A 20,767-nucleotide genomic window follows, 5' to 3' on the forward strand; every position below is an offset into this window, starting at 1 on the left:
GCATTTTCTGTTCCATGATTTAGTTCTTTCTCAATTTTCATTACTTAACACACAGGGAAGCATTTAATATAAGACAGATCCATTTGTACAAAAGCAATACCTCCGACATAAATGAAATTAAAGTGATCGAACACAACAATTGTTTTTCTTTTAATTGTGGTAGATTCATGAAGGTGGATGGAAAACTCATTAAAGGGGGCAGATGAATAATGGAGGAGGGTGTGTTGGTGTTGTGCTAGCTTAGTTTACATCTTCGCTGGATGGAGCGCTGTTGTGGCTCCTCGGAGGGGGGGGTGGAGAGCGTGTTCGGGGCAGGTGGGGAGGTGGCGGTCAGAAACAAAGCAGGGCGGCGGGAGGAGGAGGAGGAGGAGGAGGACGAGGAGGCTGGCAGGGCAGGGAGCCAGAGTGTCTCAGCACTATGCAGTGAAAGTGAGGAGATGGCCTCACTGAAAGGCCCAGCCAGCACCGGCCTCATCAGGCAAAAATGGAAAAAAGGTTAGTCAGCCAGACAGCAAGCTGCAGGGATGCGAGGCAACCGTGACCACTGGCAGCCGTGACAGGAAACACAACCTTTCTCACTGCAGTTGGTGGAAAAGAAGACTGTGGGTGGGAATTGCTTCATGCAATGTGATAGGCTGCCTGATTGTACACAGCTAATGCACATCTTGATTTTTTATGTTACATGTTATATACAGTCTAATGAAAGTGTATGTGAGCTTCATTTTTTCCTTTTCGCTTTTCTGCTGCGTCCCCTGCTGTCATTATGTGTGTGTGATTTCTATTCTGATTCTGTGTTTAAAATCTACTGTGAAACACTGAACATCTGTTTGCAGCAGTTATTGGTAGAAAGTACCTTCAGACTGAGGATATATTGTTGAGTGTACCATGAGCCATGTGGTGAAAGTGACAAATGAAGCTGACTGGTTGTAGGTGGCTGTAGGTGCTGGGTTTCAGGTGACCAGTGTTGTATGGTCAGTGTGGTAACCAGAGCTGGAGTCCGTGCTCCGTCGCCATCGCTCTGGTATGTTCTGTGTTGAGAATGGGAAACGAAAAGCACAAGACAAATGCTGATACAAAGACTGTTACACAGACGACCATAAAAATTGATCAGCTCAGACTGGTTATGCACACACACATACACACACACACACACACAAACATGCAGACACATTAAATTAATGTCAGCCGTGCTCAGCGCTACGGCTCCTCTTAACCAGCCGTGCCTCATCCTCCAAGGTGTCAGGGAGCGTCTGGAAGTGAAAATTAATAATCACAGGTCTCAAAGTGTGATCTTCTGCACATCCTTTACATATGCCTTGTTACTAGAGACAAGGCAATGATGTGCTCATCTAATTTTAGGCTTGATCTAAATAGCTGTTGGTAAATCATCTGTCACATTAGCATTTCTACAAAGAGTATCAGAGTGAAGATTTTAGGGGACTGGGTAGATGGCAACTGATAACAGTCACTTATTTGTAGCTCAAGTTCATTTTAGGGGAATGTATTAAGATATTTAGGAGTATCAGAGATGACATCATTTGCCTTTACATCATCAGAGACTTCATTACCTCATCAACAATACTTTCAACTGGATCCAAGTGTGGAGGAAGCATTTCATATTCATTAGTCATTCTCCTCAGCAGAAGCATACTCACTTCTATTGCTTATTTGTCTCGTCAGCTTTGTCTTTACACATACTAAGAGCCTTTCACTCTCACAGCTGTGTTTCTGTGTCTGTTTGGAGAGAAATGGGAGTCTCGTTTGTTGTTCTTCACCTGTGGATTAATCCATTTAAAGCAGAGATGGGGGCCGATGGGTGCAAACAGAATTACGTTGGCAGAAATGAGGTTCAGCGGGGGTTTTTTAGGTTGGTTCAGAACTGGTGGCGGTGCAGCAAGTAACCTGGTCAGAAACAATGCGCTCAGAGTGGCAGATGATTCATTTTGAGTGTTATTGCACGGCACCGAGAGAGCAGACAAAGAGAGCGTGGTTGAGAAAACACTCACCATGAGTAGGAAGATTAACAATTCACAGCTCCGCATTGAAATCAGAATCATATTAATTTTCATTGTACCTATGTTTTATCGTGCAGGTGCTTCTTCCGAACAAGTAAATCATGTTATTGATGCTTTCGTATTGTCTTTTTTAACATTATTGTTGAGGTCATGTACTGTAGCTTCAAAAATAGATCAATCATATCAATAATAAGGAGAAAAAAATCTCAACAGGTGACTTGTTGATCATGTGTGAAAACAAAGTCACTGCGCCTTCGGTACCTGTACAAAGACATGGGACAAAAATAGTGTTTCCCACACAGTGCAAAGGGCAGAGTAAGACTTATAATAGACAGGAGAATAAATGTAGCATTCAGCATAGATTCATTCATACAGTGTTATAAAGAACTGTGTATTCAAGCCACATGGCATTCACTTCCGCTGTTGAGGAAAGAGAAGTGAATGGCCACTAGTGCTCAATATAAAAAGGCACAGTGACATTTTACTTCAGCATTAAGGGGTATACAGACATTTAATAAATTGTTTATAACACACAGCAATGTAGTTATAAGTTACAGATGTATACATGTGTTATAAAGCACTTATTAAATGTGCTTATAAATGTTAAATAGGGGGACTTTAAGTAAATTGTTACCAAAGGCACATAAAAAATAAAGAGAAAAACAATCTGTAAATCATCTGCAAAATTATAAATAATCTTGAACTGTCACATATTTGACAATCTTCCAAACAAATTTATTCCATCCATCAGGATGCAGCCCTGGACCACATTATGAAACCTCCAGTCATATGACCTACTGTACAAGTTTTGGGGGGTTGAACTGCCAAAAATGTTGTATGTTATATTGCTTTGTGCTCCTCTGTATTGAGACAAAAGGCAAAACAGTCATTTGTCATTTTATTATGACAGTAATAGACTGGTACAGTTTCTCAGAGGAAAGTTTTTGACTGGATGTTTGCCTGAGTGGGCAGGTCAGCGGTGATCCATCCTGTCGCTTCACATCACTCTTAAAAGTGGCTCTGAGCTGTTTGAAAAGACGTGTCCTCCTGAAGGTCACTGCTTTGCAAAACACTGTAATAAATAAATGATGCTAATTCTTTAAAATAACTATTCCATATCAATTACTAACTAACTAAAGCTCTAATCCAATGTTATGTGTGTTGTGTCTTCATTTTGGAGCTTCAACAATTAATTGCTTAATTGATTAGTTGATCGACAGAAAAATAACTATCTAACTCAAATATTTTGATAGTTGAATAATCATTTGTCATTTTTAAGATGTGATTTGAAGCTTTTCTGTGTCATATATGATAGTAAACTGAACTAATTGACTGATAAAACAAGACATTTTAAGACGTCACCATGGGCTCTAAGACATTATAACAGGCATTTTTCACTATTATCTGACTTTTCACAGACAAAACAATTAATCGATTATTCGAGAAAATAGTTTGCAGAGTAATCAATAATAAAAACCATCATTAGTTGCAGCTCTACTTAATCTTTCATCAGCATTTTCATTGCTTCTTTGTTTTTTCACAGCAGCTCCCCAAAGAGCACTTGTGGCCAAACGCTTCACTTCCCGTGTACCAGAGGATTTTTTTTCATAGAGACCTTCATTAATGTGATAGGTCAAATCACTAATGAGTTGTATCAATCAGCAACAGACAGGAGTGAAGCAGACATTCATTTATATCAAAATATGACAGATTATCACTTAGAGTTAGTGTATAATCACACAAATCCAGCCAGTCCACTCAGGTCATGGGGATACCAGGCTGCCCTAGATACTAAAAATAGCACCGGCTGCAGTTAATTAGTGAAGTAATAAGATTAGATAGCTTGATTGGAAAGAAATGGACAGGAGGTGAGGTACAGGAGGACTAATCCTGTTCAGCAGCTGTGAGCCTAATCGCAGATCCATACACATCATTAATGGAGTTTTGACCCATTCAGGAGAAAACGTTTGATGCTATGACATGAGTGTGAATTTGACTCAAATTACTAGAACATGAGAGTAGTATTTTGATAGAATAATCACAGTAACAGTATATACACCAGCAGTAGCGGCCAAAGCAAACGTTTTCCTCAGTTTTATATGCTTCTTTGGGTGAAATTGAACTGAAGTACCCTTTTTTTGTGACTGGCATAAAGAAACACATCATCAGTGTCACAGCGACAGTACCCAGCTTTACATGCATTTTGATGAGATGTCTGCTTGAAGCGGCACTTAGCTGTTGGCTGATGCATAAAAAGACAACAGGCGTTAAGGAATCAGATGGCAAATGTGGGCAATCCGCAGTCAAACAAGGCTAGGTCAAAACCTAGTATATGGCTGGACCCTGTAAGACACACTAGACGGACACAGGAAGTGGCGACACTTGGCCAAGGCGAGTGATGAAGTCCAACTAATGGTGTAACTTCATCTCTCAGTCACAGACTTTAGTGTTTAAAGGGCTGGTCCCTGTGCTCCAGCCAAAAAAGGACGAGAAAGAAGCAGGAATGTTTACCTGTGCTTTTGAACAAGTCTTGTCTGCTTGGGTGTTTTTCTCTCTTTCACCATTACTGTCGTAGCTATAATTACCTGTTTTAAATAAATCTTGTTAAAATAAATCCATCCTGGTTAGATATGACACTCAAGTCCAACCTGCAGACACTAAAATGAAACCTAACTGTGACTCAGATTTGATTCAGTGCCAGAATGGCTAGGGAAGAAGGGACTCCACAATGACCCTGCAGAATACTGGAAGTCCTGTTAGACTTAGGAGACTTAGACTTGGGAGTCTTACTTCTTTGACAGCGCAGTGGTAACTTTGCTAGACAGCCGCACGCTCAGCACTGCTGAGGTCTATAAAAGCAGAGAGCACTTTATCATTCCTCGGGGAGAATGCAAGAACAAACAAAGTGATACCCCAAAAAAGAGAAGTCTGTCTGACACAGTAAAGGGAAATTCGTAGATTGCCCAGCAGAGGCACAGCTTGGTGATGGTTTTACTGGTGCTAAACCAATCCAAAATCCTCTCAAGGACTTCATTCAACCAGCTGAAGGTGACTTTGATGAGATGTTCAACCATTTTGCACTGGTTTTCAGTTTCTATCACCAGAATGTTACCTGTGCACTACTTGAAACCAGGTTATATGAAAGAACCTTTTACATTGGACAGATGAAAAGACTACAAAGTTTGGATAACTGTGCATTCTCTTTAAAGGTTATAAGGTGAAAAAGTGAGAAAATGTACAGCATCTTATTAGAGTTCCCAACTCCCTGTGGACATGCTTTCTCTATCATAACCAAAGGTACCAATGTTGAAGTTGCGCTACAGTTCACATTCTTTGTGTGTGTGTGTGTGTGTGTAAGGTTAGAGACGACATCCCACTCCTGCAGATCATCTTAACACAGCTCCAATTATACAGAAATTGATTAGATGTTCCTTGTAGAAAAGGCCGGGAGAAATACAGAGGACCCAGAAAGACAAATGAACCACAAAAAAGCCTCTTGTTATCATGAGAGCAATTAGCTTTACTGAGGGAAAAGTCTTTTTTTTTTAATCGTCACAGAAGAGCCAACCAAAACATGCTATTTTTGTTTATAATAAATAAAGGTTTTACCAGTTAATCATATATTATCTTAGTGTTATCATACTGTGATGAAGCAGAATTCAAAATCCACTCAGGAAAGTTTGAAATAAAACTAAAAATCAAAACACCGTCAAAAATGAGTCAACCTTTGTATATATTGCTCACTTAGTGCCACATACAACAACAAATGCGACAAAAATAGTAAGTATAATACAGATAATAATTATTTTTTAAACTACCAGCAAAATCCAAGAGATTAACTTTAAAAACATAGAAAACATAGACAGAAATACAAATTACAAACCATATAAAAATACCATGATGCAGAGCTAAACAGGTAGGTCTTAACCTTGTCTACATACTCCTATGGATCACTGGATAAATAAAACAACGTGACATGTCAGTCAGCAGACACCTGTTATCTTTCTAAATCCTCTAAAATGCTTCAACCTCAGCTGTACAGCCTCACTAGACCTCTAGTATGACTCTTGTTCTTGAATTACTGGATAATCTTACCTCTTCAGGCACCTAAAGATTATTCAAATAAATCAATCTTTATTGGATTGGAGGTAGGAATCCTTTTTTGGTTGAACTGGTCACAACCTGTTACATATGCAACCTGTGATGAGTGGTCCCCAGTAAATACAGCTTTGATCTGAGGATTCACAAGCCAAAAAGATAAAATGGGAATGGGAACCACTGACCCAAATACACCAACCCTAAAGGTCATCCTGGCAGAATTAACAAGCAAGAACAGCTTTTTTTTTTACTGCAGCAATTTTACAAAATTTAACACCCATGCAGGGGAAATCCATCATAGAAGTGTTAAAGCTAGCACAGGCAGAAGCCTCAAGAGACCATGATGCAATGCAACCAGAAGACAATTTTGTGTTCAGCCAGTTCGAGGTGATACTCTCAGCTTTACTGAAAAATCTCTCACTCCGCTACATTTAATTGCTCTCTCCACCTGCTGTACACATGTAAGCCTCGGCTGAATGCAGCAACTTCACACCCAGTCACGGGGGGATTTCTGAAAGACACTCTGGGAAATGGAGGGAAACAATAACTGAAGACGAAGGGGACGATGTTGAGAAAAAGCGGGTATGTCAACGATATAAGTTACAACAGAACGGTCATGAAAATAAATACTGGAATTTTGGTATTAATATATAAGTATTAAACAGCCTAAATACCACAATGCACAATTGGTTTATACACAGTCTGAAGCTGATAAAAAAAAGATTGTCAATAAGATGTAAACGACGACTCCTGAGACATCCAGTGGAGAGAGCAGTCCAGGGTGACTGTTGGGAAAAGGTCGCATGTCCTGGGAGTGTCACCGTTCTGCTGGTGCCCTGCTTTGGAGACTCACAGGGACACCAGCTCAGCATGGCCGGTACAGACCCTGACACTAAGCCGGCCTGACAGCACCATACACCGTCGACTCTCCTTCCTCCTACCTCAGTCAGTTCCAAAACCGCCCTGTCTTGGGGAGAAAAAAAAAAATCTCTTTCGTTCGACGGGAGTTTTGAGTGAAGCAATGTCTGATTTAATGACACTTTTAGCCTGGAGATTTGCCTTGTTCCCTCACTTTGGTCTCTTCGTGTTCTGTTTGAACATGACGAGTTGGCACAGTGGATCTGATTATCAAAATAGCTGAGGCAAAAGGGAAGTGAGCAACTGCGGGTTGTTTTGTTCATTTTTTTTTCCTAATTTCTCAGCCATGCTGTTTGTTTCAGTTCAAAAAACAAGTGTTAGAGTTAACAATTAAGAAATGGATTATTTCAAAACTGTTTTGACTAATTCAACTCCTTTGTAAAGCTCATTCTTGTATTGATCTGTATACAGTACAGTACTACTGAGACTGCAAGGGGAGACAGTTGTGACAGTGTTTCCTATTGATCAAGTGATTGATTACTGGGTTGGATTTTGGTATCCCTCTGTGCATGCACAAAACCCACCATCAATCATATTTACCTGCTCTTTAACTCTAGCTTCAAAATAAGTGAGGAGCTCAGCCTAAAGGTCAAATTTTAGCCATACTTGAGTGGTTAGAGCATTTCAGTTAATGAAGTTTCTCCTAAGAAACACTTGGGTCAATATTTTATTACTCCACCAACCCTTTATATATAAAGAATAAAGCTTTTTATGAAAACTGCTGGTGTTGTGCTCATATAGAAATACAGACACCCTCCCTGTGGGGTCTTCAGGGGGGTGGAGGTGAAGAGCAGACCGGTGAAACACAATCCGGGAGGATAGAGTGGTTGGAGGTGATAAAACAGCCGAGGCGATGACGCTGAGAGGACAGTTAGAGGCTGCTGATCACGGTGCCACTGAGGCTCCTTCATGCCACCACACCCGCTTCCTCACCAGCCAATTACAGTAATTAGAGGATCGTTTCCAGTTGCTGAAAGATTAAACGCTCAATTTCCTGACTGCTAAGATAGCTCACGCTGGACATGTTTCAGTATCAGCATGGAAAGGAAATTGTTATGAAGTAGTTTGCAAAAGCTATGAGAAATCCAAAACATATAATAACACATGCAGCATTTCCATATCGTATTTATATGATATGAAATTAAGAATTTGGATCTCTGATGAACTACTTACTACAAGTGACATCTGAATTTATTTGTTGATATATTTGGTGCTAAGCAGCCAATAGGGCGGTGGTTTTGCACTGCATTTCCCAGAAACTCTTTTAATTGCCCATCCACTGATGACTGCTTATATTAATTAACTAGTTTTCCTTCAGAGTATCCCAAACAGATGTTGTTGCTGCATCACTTCCTGTGTAGCAGAGCCAATGCTTTAATGAACTAGTTTAGAGGCTGCTGATCACAGTCTCTATTGTGTTAACAGAACAATCACTTAAATATGTTCCATATGATTAGTTTAAACTCTCATCCCTTACATGCATCAAGTTACTTTGCAAAGTAATTGATAAATCTATTTTGTGAACCAAAAGGACACACTCTTCATGGCAGAGCAAGCTCTATCTGTCATGCATTAACGGGCAGGGCACTGAGGTTACTGTGCAGTGCTATTGGCACAGCCACTTGAGCTCTTGTGTGTGGCGAATGAGCCAAAAATAAAATAAGTCCTCCAAAATGAGAGCATTAAGCATCACCACTTGGGATCTTCCTGTCCTCTACTGTTATTGCCTGCTCTGATGCAACGCAGTGAATAATCCTGCAGCGTTCAGGACACTTCTGCTTTGTGTTGCAGCTTAGCGGCAACACATAAATGAAATTCAGAAACTGAAGGAGAGAGATTAATTTGAAGGAGTTTGTCTCAGTAAAGACAGTTGAGGGTTGAAAAAAAAAGCTGACTTTGGGTCTGGATTTTTTCAAGGATGATTTAGCTGCATCAGTATGTCAGACAATGACCAGGAGTAAAGACTATTACATGAGATGAGACAGACCTCTAGTAATTCCTAAAGTTATTTGGTTGCTCATTGTAACTACTCCATCCATTCATCTATACCCACTTATCCTGTGCTGGGTCATCAGGGTCACTTTAGTCACAATAAACCAACAAAAAGATTCAACTTTGGCAAAGGTTTGACTCTTGTAGCTGCCAGTACTGTATGATTACCAGATGATACTTAATTATGATTGTATGTGGTGTGGAAAATCACACAGAGACCATAAAATGGTGTAAATTGGTACTATTATGGTGACCATAAAACATGGTTGACATAACACCCACAGACAGTACCCAGTGTTCATTTGACCTCTTTTTGTTTATCCAGGGTTAATCATAATTGCCACCTCCAAAGATTGAGATTATGTACTATAAATATGCAATTTTTCACAGCAGACATTCTGACTTGTCATTATAGGAAAAGCACAGGTGTTCCTAATAACATTAATAATGGATCTGTTTTATTTAAGTGTCCCAGTAAACCGTGACAGTGTGACTGTGAGCCAGAATGCACAATACCAAGACCCTGAGACCAATGCAGCTAAATTGAAATCAGCCATCATTGATTTTATTATTTACACCTGTGCTTCCCCTAATTTAACACGTCAATGTCTTTTGTGTAAAAAGCCTTTGTTTTTATAAAAAAGTAAAAACTGATCTATGTTCTTAAAACATTCTGCTACGCTTGCAAGTAACAGTACCGTAGCAGATTAAAAGTAGTGACATAAACAGCTTTAAAAAAAGAAAATGGGTGTAGAGATTAATTTTTATTATACGACTTCACTATTTGTTTTTTTAAATTGCACTGTAATTGTTGTATTTAATGATGGTGCCTTTAAACTGTCTTTAAAGTGTCTACTGACAAGTAACAGTGATTACAAAAAAAAAGCTGAATTGGTTATCGTTAACTTGAAAAAAAAAATCTATTTGTCAGGTATGAAATAGGATGACAGAGTTAAGAGGTGGTGAGATGGAGTTACAGGTGAGACAAAACCTCAGAGGGTGTTCTCTGTTCCAAGTCTTACTGACGTGTGTATTGTGGGGTTGATGAGAGCCTCTCCCCATTGGTGTAATAGAGAAGGCTGGTGACTGTCGGTTTGCACCTCTTCTTTCATGGTAGTGCGCGTCTGAACCTAATGGTGACATGAGGGCTCAATGAGGAGGCTCATTGCTGTAATGAGAGCACCCCAACCCGGTGTCTCCTGAGTTGGATAATGTTATGAGCGCAAAGCTGTAGGCTTTAATGCCGGAGGATTAAATGCACTAAAGCTAAATGTTACATAAGTTTGGGTCCTCCATCTCTGAATGTCTCCAGTGTAATGAAACTATCTTTCATTGAGCATGAAAATATGAGAGTCCTTCACCCAACACAGTTGAAAAGGTACCAAGTTATGGTAAAAAAAAAAAAAAAATCACATTCCAGTACAACGCCAATAACATATCAATTAACCATTTGAATGTAAAGACTTGTAAATAGTTCGTGACTGTCTAAGATGTCTGTCTTAAGCACATTCGCTATTCTTTACTTTGGTTGTTTTACAGCACTTTGTAATATGTTTTTTGAAAGCTTCTATCTAGATAACGGTTTATCATTTAGGTTATTTGATGCGTACAGTATGTCTGACATTCAGAACTGTTTATATTCTATATTGTAGTAATATATTAAAGTTTGCTGGTTGGTCTAAAACCGGGCTATATATAGTCAGAAAATCTATAAGAGAGCTAAAGGCATAGATGCAACACTGAGGTCTTGAAGACATTTTTTGGGGCCAGTGTGATCAGAGAGCGAACTTAGCAATATCCTCAAAGTGCTTATTTACAGACTTAATTCAAAAGGTCTAATGTCAGTAAACTGCTGATTCATGAATTCAACAAATGATAGAAAATCTAAATTGCACAAGATCCAAAAACAGAAAAAGACCAAACAAAAAGAGAATGATTGGCTGATGGTGTTGTAACCATTTGATCAGCATAAACCATGGAACAAAATATGATAATTATAGGATACTCTTTCTCTAATAGTCATCCTAGTTAAGTACTATACTTGAAAATTATTGTTTGATACACATCAATGCACCTACTGAATTTGTATCCTCTCTTTCAACACTATGTGATTCCCACAACTCAAACGAGGACTGACTTTTAATAATTTCACACAGCCTCAGTCTATTTCTCACTTCTCATCCACACGCCCACAGTGAGAGCTGTTAAAGAAGGACAGCAACTCAAAAAGCTTACTCTCACACAGAGCCAGAGTGAATCCCAGCGGGTTACCTTGGGTCAGTGACACCCAAATACACACACATATAGACATGCAAAAAGTTGTGGTGAACTTCACCCATGTGAACAGTAGCTGTCCCCCTCCCAAAAAAATTGCTGAACATCCTCCCCTTCCCCAGGCATCCCTTTAAATCCAGCCTCTCTCAAGGGAACAATGGCAGAAATGTTTGGCCTTTGGAGCCAGTGAGCGGGGCCATTGAGCGCCTTGCTGCGGGATCGGATGCAGTGAATTAGTGTAAAGCCTCAGTAGAGAATATAGCTGACGCAACGGCACTGCTGTGGCCTTGCTACCAGCTCTTGCCACGCAACACTGGGCCCAACCTAGAAAACTCCAGCGCTGAGAACAACTGATGCTGCCACGCCCATGCTGAAGGCTATATGTTTTTATATAGACATGCAATGTTAATAAGCATGCAAAGGTTGAATTGTACTTGAAGGATAACGGATGTGAGAGTCAATCTTTATCAGGAGACTGTGCAAAGAATTCCAAAGGTTTAATTGACAATAAAGCAGAGAGTGCTACTATAACAAAAAGCATTGCATTCATAAGCAATGATGTCAGAAAATCCAACCCTGAAGATAGACAATTAGCAAACATGAATGTTGTGAAATAGAAAAGAGAGTTTAGTTGTTCCCTATTTCAGAAGGGTAGCCTCTTGCCAGCTAAATCTGAGATGTGAGTGTCACATCAACGTGTACAATTTTCAAAAAGTTCCTTGCTTGCAACTACATAAAAAACACACAAATAATCAACTTTAGCAATAAAATAAAGTAATGGACTATTCACTGATAGATTAACGATCTATCAGTGAATAGTTTAGATTTACTAAGTTTCATGTCTCTCCAAGTTTGATTCTCATATCATACCAATATGAATGGAAGCCAATGGCTGCCAAAAAGGAAACTGTCAGCTGTAAAGTATACCATTTCCAGTTAATGGTCAGAAATATGCAAAACCACCAGCATAGTCCTTTAAATAAATACAGTACATGGTCCTGGCATGTCCTCTTTACTCCAGCTCTCATGTGTACAGGAAAGCTTCTTAGCCCAGTCTTATGAATGGTTTCTTGTTGCTTTCTCCAAAAACGCCCCAAGCTAACGGGGCAAATGGCATCTCACCATATGCCTGCTCAAAACCACCATATGCCCCACTGGTTAATTCATTTTTCCAGGGCCACAGGGCCTATTTTTCAGCATCTCAACATACCAGTCATATCACAACACACTTTTTGAACCTTTGTTCAACCTTCAGTACTGCATTCCAAAAGCTCTTTGCTATTTAGCATAAATCTGCTGTTTCTGTCCACTGTCTATTCGAGTGACATCACAGATGAGTGCGCATAGGTGTGACAGTGACTGATACTGTGTGTGAAAGAGCATGTGAAGAGTAAAGATAGGTCTTTATGAGTGTGTATGTCGGAGAGAAAGAGAAAGAGGGGTAGAGTAGTGGTGTGAAAGCAAAGTATTAGAGAGCGACGTTTCGAAATAATAGGGTCTATGATGCCACGGAGGAAAAAGGGTCAGCTGCTGGTAAATTTAGGGTAAAATTAGGGCTTTGCTGGGCTCGGCTGTGTGGAATTGACAGATGGAGGATGGGTTCCCAGGGAGCCAGACCTGCTACAAATAGCTCTGCATGCACACACTCTCCTGTGCACACATACATACAAACGTGAGAGAAGCTCAGCACAAGACAAGTTCTAACACAGACGCACACACACCCACGCAGACCAATCTGCAAAACAAGTACATCGAATATTCTACATAGACAACACGTATACTTTTTAATTAACCATCACCTTGTGCAATGAACCATAACACAAATACACACAAAATTGTCATGTTCCATTCTCAAGTTTGTGTTCATTGATTCCAAATCAATCTCTGGTTTTATACTACATGACAAGATGTGATCTGGTTCTTGGCCTGGTTTCACTTGGTTTTGTCTGATGTCCTGAGCACAACGCTGTGACCAGTCACCCTTCCTGGGACTCTAACTCTGAGAGATCTACAGGAACTGTCCAATCATATTGCAGATGAGGCATCAAGGTTAGAGGAGCAGAGGAACGAGGGAACACATACAGTAACTCTGATGAAGTCACGATGTGCCTGCTGACTCTTAACTGCTCTCCCTGTCCTCGTTCTGCCATTTAAAGCCAGCTCATTTGCAAGAAATGTAGAGGATTTTATATCTTTGAAGAATATAAACCAGTTGAATGAGGACTGCATATATGCCCGTTCACCCATTTTCTTTGTTCTAAAGATGGACAAGCTTTTATTCAGAATGATAACGCCTTCCATTAGTCTTTTAGTGAGTGACAAGCAGTCCTCCATACAGGTGGTCATGCCCAGGAGAATAAATGAGCTGGAGGATTTTTTTTGTGTGAAATCAGCTCTAAAAATATCAGCTATAGAAACAGAGAAGAAGTCCAAGAACGCCTGAAGACATAATCAGTTCAGCAGAGGTTTAATTTGTGTCATGAGTGACAACATCTGTTATAACGAACTTTCCAAGACACCACATCACATGGGGAAGAAGAGGCACAACAGGAACATCAGGTGAGCAGTCATCTGTACATCCACTAATTGCCACATTTAGTTGTAATGTTGTGCGGGAGCATACTATGATTGGTTATCAAATCAAAAGAATTAACCTCATTTTCCCCATAGACATTCAGTGTATCTGAAGTACCTGAGTGGTTCAAATGCTTCAATTAGAAAACTTTCCAAAAATAAACTGATAAGAACAAAGCTTGCTGATGATTACAGTGCTCAGCATCATGTGTCACATTTGTTTACGCAACAGCAATTTGATCAAAAAATCTTATTAAATCATGACGCAATAGATAAATTCATGAGCATTTGCTTTTTCCACAAATGAGCAAAGGATTCCCACCTGTGATTGAACTCTGCAAAATGTCAAAGGTATTGAATGTGTTACAAAAGCCAAAGTTTAACAAGTTCTGATTTTTTTCAGCATTCAGATACTTTAAGTAAAAGTAGCAATACCACAATGTAAAATACTCTGTTACAAGTAAAGATCCTGCATTTGGTATTCGAAGCAAAATATAGCAGAGAATCCCTCGAAGAATACCTAAAGAGTGCATTATACTTCGTAAGATAATCACATCTTTTATGTAAAATCCTAATCAGTTCAATAACTAGAAGTTACAGCTGTAGCAGAGTAAAAAGTACAATAGATCCTGTCTCCTGAAAAGAGAATTCTCAAGTAGAGTACCAGCACCTCAAAAGTGTACTGAAGTAAATTTACTTCTGACACTGGTGAAGGGTGGCCAGAGTGTTTGATCACTACAGGGATGGTCTGTCGTTTGGGCAGAGGCAGAGGTCAGGGTCAGCAGAGGGAGCGATGGCTGTGAGGACACTGGATCCAGAGCCGATTAATTTTCTCACCCCCAGGGTATTGGTGGAAAGGCAGACAGGAGCTTTTCTCAGCATGCTGTCAAGGTGAGGACATGATGAACCATAGATACCCGCCTGCCAACCCCCAGCATCGCGCCGCACAGCGCATTAGGTAATGAAACTTCTGTGAAAAGCCAGGATACAAGTTTCTGACAAGTTAAAAAGTATATGAAGGGTTTCACTGTGTAAGAAAGCATTTTTCTGCCTGACATTTATCAGGTAATTTAAAAACCAAGAAGTATTCTGCTGTCAGAAAGTAAAGATCATGTCTCCAAAATTCAATGCTGACCCATCACCAGCAGCAGTCAAAATGAGAGGCAGGGTGACATTCTTTTTAATGTGGAGGATCTCATTGAAGAACAAAACTCTTCAATTTGTTTCACTCTTTAACAACATAATGAGACAATATTCTGAAGAGCAGAAACGTTAGTGTTTGTATGTACTTACAGTACAAGCTGCTGACTGTGCTGAGTGGCAAGTTAAGTGGAAAATTACATTTGTGCAGTTCTTAGTGGGTGAAAGATGTACAATGTCAAACTACACACTCTGAAACAAAAGTTAGAGTTAGTAGAAGAGGGCTTATGTTACTGCCACACACCCCTGTGTCACTCACCACCACAGGGCCACACGCCTGCATCACTGGAGCATGAGAGCTTAGATTCATGCTGGTTAATAAAGTGTTGCCAGCCTGACAGTAAAAACCTCATTGATTTAAGTTTAGTAAGTCTAGTTACTGTACAATGAGTTTATATAACTGGCTAACAATAGGCTGCATTTGTGCCTCAGTCAACGGTAAATTAACACTTGTCACTGCAAGAGATGTAAAGAGGGTGCTCAAAACTTTGTCACATGGCAGTTTTCTATACATTACCAGCTTTTCCTTTTACCTGATTACTCAAAACCCCTTCAGATTAGCATTAGCACCAAGAAACAATGTAGTAGAAGTTAGCTAAATGGTAGTGACAATATTGTCAGACATGTAAAGAAGGATTTACACTCCTGGATCACCTAAGAGCCATAAACTGTCCCTGCATCAATATTCATCATTGACAAATTAATGCTACAGCTACGCATATTATTACAACCTACTTTTGATCCAAAACAAGTGTAATCTTGGAGATTAAAACTGGCATTGCAATTCAATTTAGCATGTCAGCATAACATTTTTAAATATGAAGAGGAAGGTATACCAACCAATGACTCAAGTATAAAGAAATTGCATTTTGCACATTGAATTCGAATAAAATGTAAAAGTAGATCAGTAAGAGTATCAGATAAAAAATTACCAATGTGGATACCATTATTGTATTTATTGAAGCACCATGGAGTGACATTATCAACCTCATATTATGACGACTTATGTAAGCAAAAAAAGGGAAACTGTTAAATGAGCTAGTTTGTATTATTACTATTGTTACCTAAAGTTTACTGTCATTGGAGCACTGATTTAGAACAGTAGTTAAACTGTTGCCTGAAACATCTGTCAGCCAATCAAAACCCACTCCTATTTATGCCTTGGTATGATAATTACCAAAGTCTGATTGGAGAAAACATTACTCAAATGTAGACTATGGACACAGGTGTAAGATAAGAGTGACGTTATTATGTAGTAGAATGGCCATTGTTCATTTCCTGGACTTAACGTAGCACCAGCCAAACCAGAGTGAGGCAGAGAGAAAGAGGGATTTTAAGTGCAGCTGTAGGAGTCATTATGTAAAAGCAATACTGGCCTCTGTCCTCACATGCAGTCATGGCCCCTGTGATTGTGATGGAGTAGTAGGTGTTGTGCAATGTCCTACTATTGCAGTATTTTCCTGAAAAAAATCAATACAAAGTTGAGAGTATCAAACCTGGCTGGAAATTAACTGTGGATCTGGCTTACAATGATGATGAGGGATTATTACTTTCTATTGCTTCCTGTGAGTGTCAGGTGATGGACAGTAAGCAGGACACTCAGTGGTTTTGCATGGACTTAAATGCCCGGTAGCCACATTATGGCTCTAAGGCTCATGGTAGGTCTGGCTTAACATGGTTTAACAAGCATGTTTAACAAAGGAAGATGAGTGTGTGGTGGTGTGTATCAAAAATATAATCAAAATATTCACCATCTAAACACATTTTTTTCCTCAAACTCGTTTATACCATCTTCAGAGTGCACAGTGACCTTGGAAATGCTGCATTTGTGGTTGGTCTGAATGGGGCTTCACAGGTATCAGACCTCAATAGCATTATACAATATACATCAACCTACATCAAAGTCATGCACATCAACAGCTTTGTATGTGAACATGTGCAAAATACTGTACATACCCAATTACCTTTCAGTATTTGTCTCAATTTCTTTCCAATAAAAGACACTATTTTCCTTTATTACATGGGATTTTTGCCAAACTGGAACCTCCAATGGACATCATTAGCAACTAGACATCTTGGACTATGTAAAAGCACTTAATGAGGCACTGCAGCACAAAATACAACACAACAAAAAAAAAATTAAGGCTTTAAGACCATCTGCTCTGGATAATTTTTAAGATTGTATAAGATGTCCATTAAGCTTCTCAACACTAATATGTAATGTAGATGTTGGCCATGAAGGTTGTGCAAAATGTCGCCATTGTCAGCAGGTGTGTATGTGTATATGTGTACAGGAAAACTGTTGTGTATGTGTATGGAAGCCACGTGCTGTTACGATGATGACATTTTTTCTTTTACTATGCAGTATGTATGATTTTATCTTTTGTGACAGACAGAGTCCAGAAAAAAATTCCCTACAGAGATATTAAAGTATATTTTATCTTATCTTATCTTATCTAAGATGCTTTTCCCACACTGTCCAACAAATCAACCCCCCACACATGCACGCTCCACCACCGTCACGCTAAACAACAACCAGCTGGGCTCAAGAACAAGAAGGCCTTTTCACAACTATTTCAGCCAGCGTGAGTACAGTAATATCACATTCCTAATCCCTGCTGACGAGAAATGAAGTTGCAAAAATGAAATGAACAGGAATGGCTCCAAAGCCTGAAATAGCTGCATTAGACAGGAGTCTCAGAGAATAATGTAATTGGGGTGCTTAATGACAAGCCGAACAGGGAGGGAGGGGGAAGTTCAGAGCTCTTCCGGGCTTCCACACAATATAAAGACGCATTAATGTGGGACAGGATGATTTGTTAAGATAAAAGGTAAAAGGTGTAGCTGTGGTTTTGAGGAATCAAAATCACATGGGACAGATTTCCTATATAAAATGCTTACACATCCAATCTATTCCCTGCAAATTAAATAAATCTTCACCTAAATTTTTAAAAAGACATGCTGATTTAATTTATTTGAAGTATCAGACATTACTGTCACAGCACATATTTTATACGTATTTCACTCTGTGTGCCAAAATCCTTCGGATGATATTTCTTGATTATGATGGAGAGAGATTGAGCTGTCAGCAGCAATAAGTCAGCGGAGCTCCTGTGCAGTGTCTGCCTGTGCCTGCGAGCTTTATTGTAAAAGATGAAACGCCACAATCACTATCACCAGAAAGATTGTGAAAAGTTTATTCATAGGACCCTTCTGATTAATGCAAATTACACCTTGCTTCATACAACTGGCAGCAGTGGAGAGATCTCACTATCTCCAACTCTCTCTTCTTTTTCTTCACTTCTCTGCTCAGCTGCAGTTTCCATACCTCAGTGTGTCACTTTTCTTTTCCATTTTCACATTTAGTCTGTTTTCGTGATTTTGTTTCAGTTACATCATAGCTCAGGGTCGCAACATTTCTTGTGAAATCAATGCTATGTATAATTATATCGATGTAAAATCAAAGCCTAAAAGTAGTTTCAATTGACTTCTTCATTTGTCATTTAGTTATTGAATTAGAATTATATTTCCTCAGGGGCAGAACGGTCGCCATACTGCACTGCATGTAGGTCTTTCAGATCAAATGCTGCAAAATGGCCTGAATAGACATGTTTTAGTAAATGTTTAGTAAATGGAGCCAATCAAGTGCAGCTCCAGGTGTGATTGGTGTATTAACTGGAGTTTGGTTAAAACAATCAATTTAAGAAAAAAAAATTAAAATATACCCATTCAAGCAAGAAAAAAAAAATCAGATTCAATATTAACTGGATTATGATCTCCATTTTTAATTTTCCCAACACACTCTTTCTCTGATGAGTCATGTTTGTAATGACCGTAGCTGACCAACAGTCCCCTCCCTTCCTCTTTCCCTCTGTTTTTTTCTTCATCTCTACCATTTCTTTTTGGTCTGAAAACAGTGAAAATGTTTTATACCTGTAGCCATGGAAGCAGCAGTGAATCCCACTTAGCCATCTCCCTGGGAGGCAAAACCCTCTCATTTAGACACAGACATCCAAAGGATATGTGAGCTGCCACCTGTGATTATGGTGCAGTTACATAACGAGGTTTACAGTCTGGATATGTGAACCTTGTGATCTACTGTTCTCCAGGCTTGCAGCGCCACAGCGTCGAAGCCTTACATTATGCGGGGATCCGGTACAGTACCTGTTGCCGACACAGACCGAGAGGCACTTTAAAAGGAAGCTTTGAGCTGCATTAGTTGATGTCCTCGGCCAAACACAATAGCCTGGTGATGATCACACACAGGCTATTGCAAATCACCCTCAGAAGTCTGAAATCAGAGGCTGCGAAGGAGAAAGAACAGGACTACAGAGAGAAAAAGGAAAAAAAAAGAGAGGGTTCCTGCACTGATGAATCATTAGTGATAAAGCTGGGGCTGAGCCAGTATGGCTGTATTTAGAAACTTCTCACTCTTTCAGCCCCCTCCCTTACTAATTGTCATCTCTTATAGCGCTTGACTGATGACTGGCTCTCTGAAAAGACGCGAGAAAAGGGGCGCAGGCACTCAGCTCTGAGGATAATGTCACACTTTGGAGCTGTCAAGGGTAACAGTAATGTACTCAACAGAGGTGCCGACGGAGAAATAGCTACAGCTTGCTCCCAAAAACACCTGAATGTAAAAACAAGGGACACTGAATATTCAGAGATACAGACACAGTGACACATAGAGACAACAGTCCTGTGTGAACGCTAGAAACAGCTCATCCTGGGGAGTTTTTGTTTTTTTCTGTGAGACTTCATATGTAGAACGGAGAGCTGACTAACAGACTAATTGGCATACTTCAATTCCAATTCCTCTGACATGGGAGTCCTGGTGTGGTGAGACTGTCATATTGTCAAACACACATGCACACACACACGCACACACGCACATCCTTGGGTCAAATATTGCTGATTAGTTGTTGGTGACAAGTGTGAAAGGCATCACTCTGCACTGAGACACACCACCCAGCAGCATGATATCCATACATACACTGCACACGTAGAATCTTTCAATATGGTGACAGGCTACCGCAGGTCAAAAAGATACATGGAGATTTGCCCTGGTCACGTCACAGCTGTGCAACAGTTAATATCCTCACCTGGTGCTGCAAGGGCCAGGTGAAATTACAGGTGCTTTTTTTTCAGACATTTAACTCTGATAGAGGAGTAATAGAGAGAGTGAATCAGCCCTTTTCTATGAAGCTTAATGGTGGGATAACAGGACTTATCTCAGAGTAAAAGCAGAGCAGATGGGCTCAAAAAGGCAGCAAATTCTGCGTTGTTAATTTGATGTGAGAAGTCATTGTGAAATTGTCATCCTGCCTTGTTTCATAATGTTGCTTCCATCTAACTTTTGATTAACATGTGATCAAATACAATGGTAAATTGTCTGCTTGTGTTTTCTGAATGATATGTCTGTGCATCAAGTTGCTGTCAACTGGTAGTGCCATGATGTGGGAGGGAGGGAGAGAGACAACAGGAGAGAGAGAAAGAGAGGAGGGGAGGAGAAAAGAGAGGGAGGGAGGGAGGGAGGGAGGGAGGCTGCAAATGGCAGCTTCTGTGACACCACAGGAGGGAGGGAGGCAGAGGGAAAGAGAGAGAGAGAGAGAGGAGAGGGAGGGAGGGAGGGAGAGAGTGAGCAAGAAATAGTCAGAGGGACAGAGGGAGAGAGAGTGTGAGAGTGAGAAGAGAGA

The 20,767-nt window shown here is 40.0% G+C and overlaps 1 long non-coding RNA gene across 2 annotated transcripts in view; it reads right to left on the reverse strand.

The window, feature by feature from the left end:
• The window catches only part of LOC137172427 (uncharacterized), a 46,292-nt gene that overhangs the window by 7,115 nt on the left and 18,410 nt on the right, over positions 1 to 20,767 (reverse strand). The window lies entirely within an intron of this gene.

This window comes from Thunnus thynnus, chromosome 20 (genome assembly GCF_963924715.1).
Source record: "Thunnus thynnus chromosome 20, fThuThy2.1, whole genome shotgun sequence".
Lineage (NCBI taxonomy): Eukaryota > Metazoa > Chordata > Actinopteri > Scombriformes > Scombridae > Thunnus > Thunnus thynnus.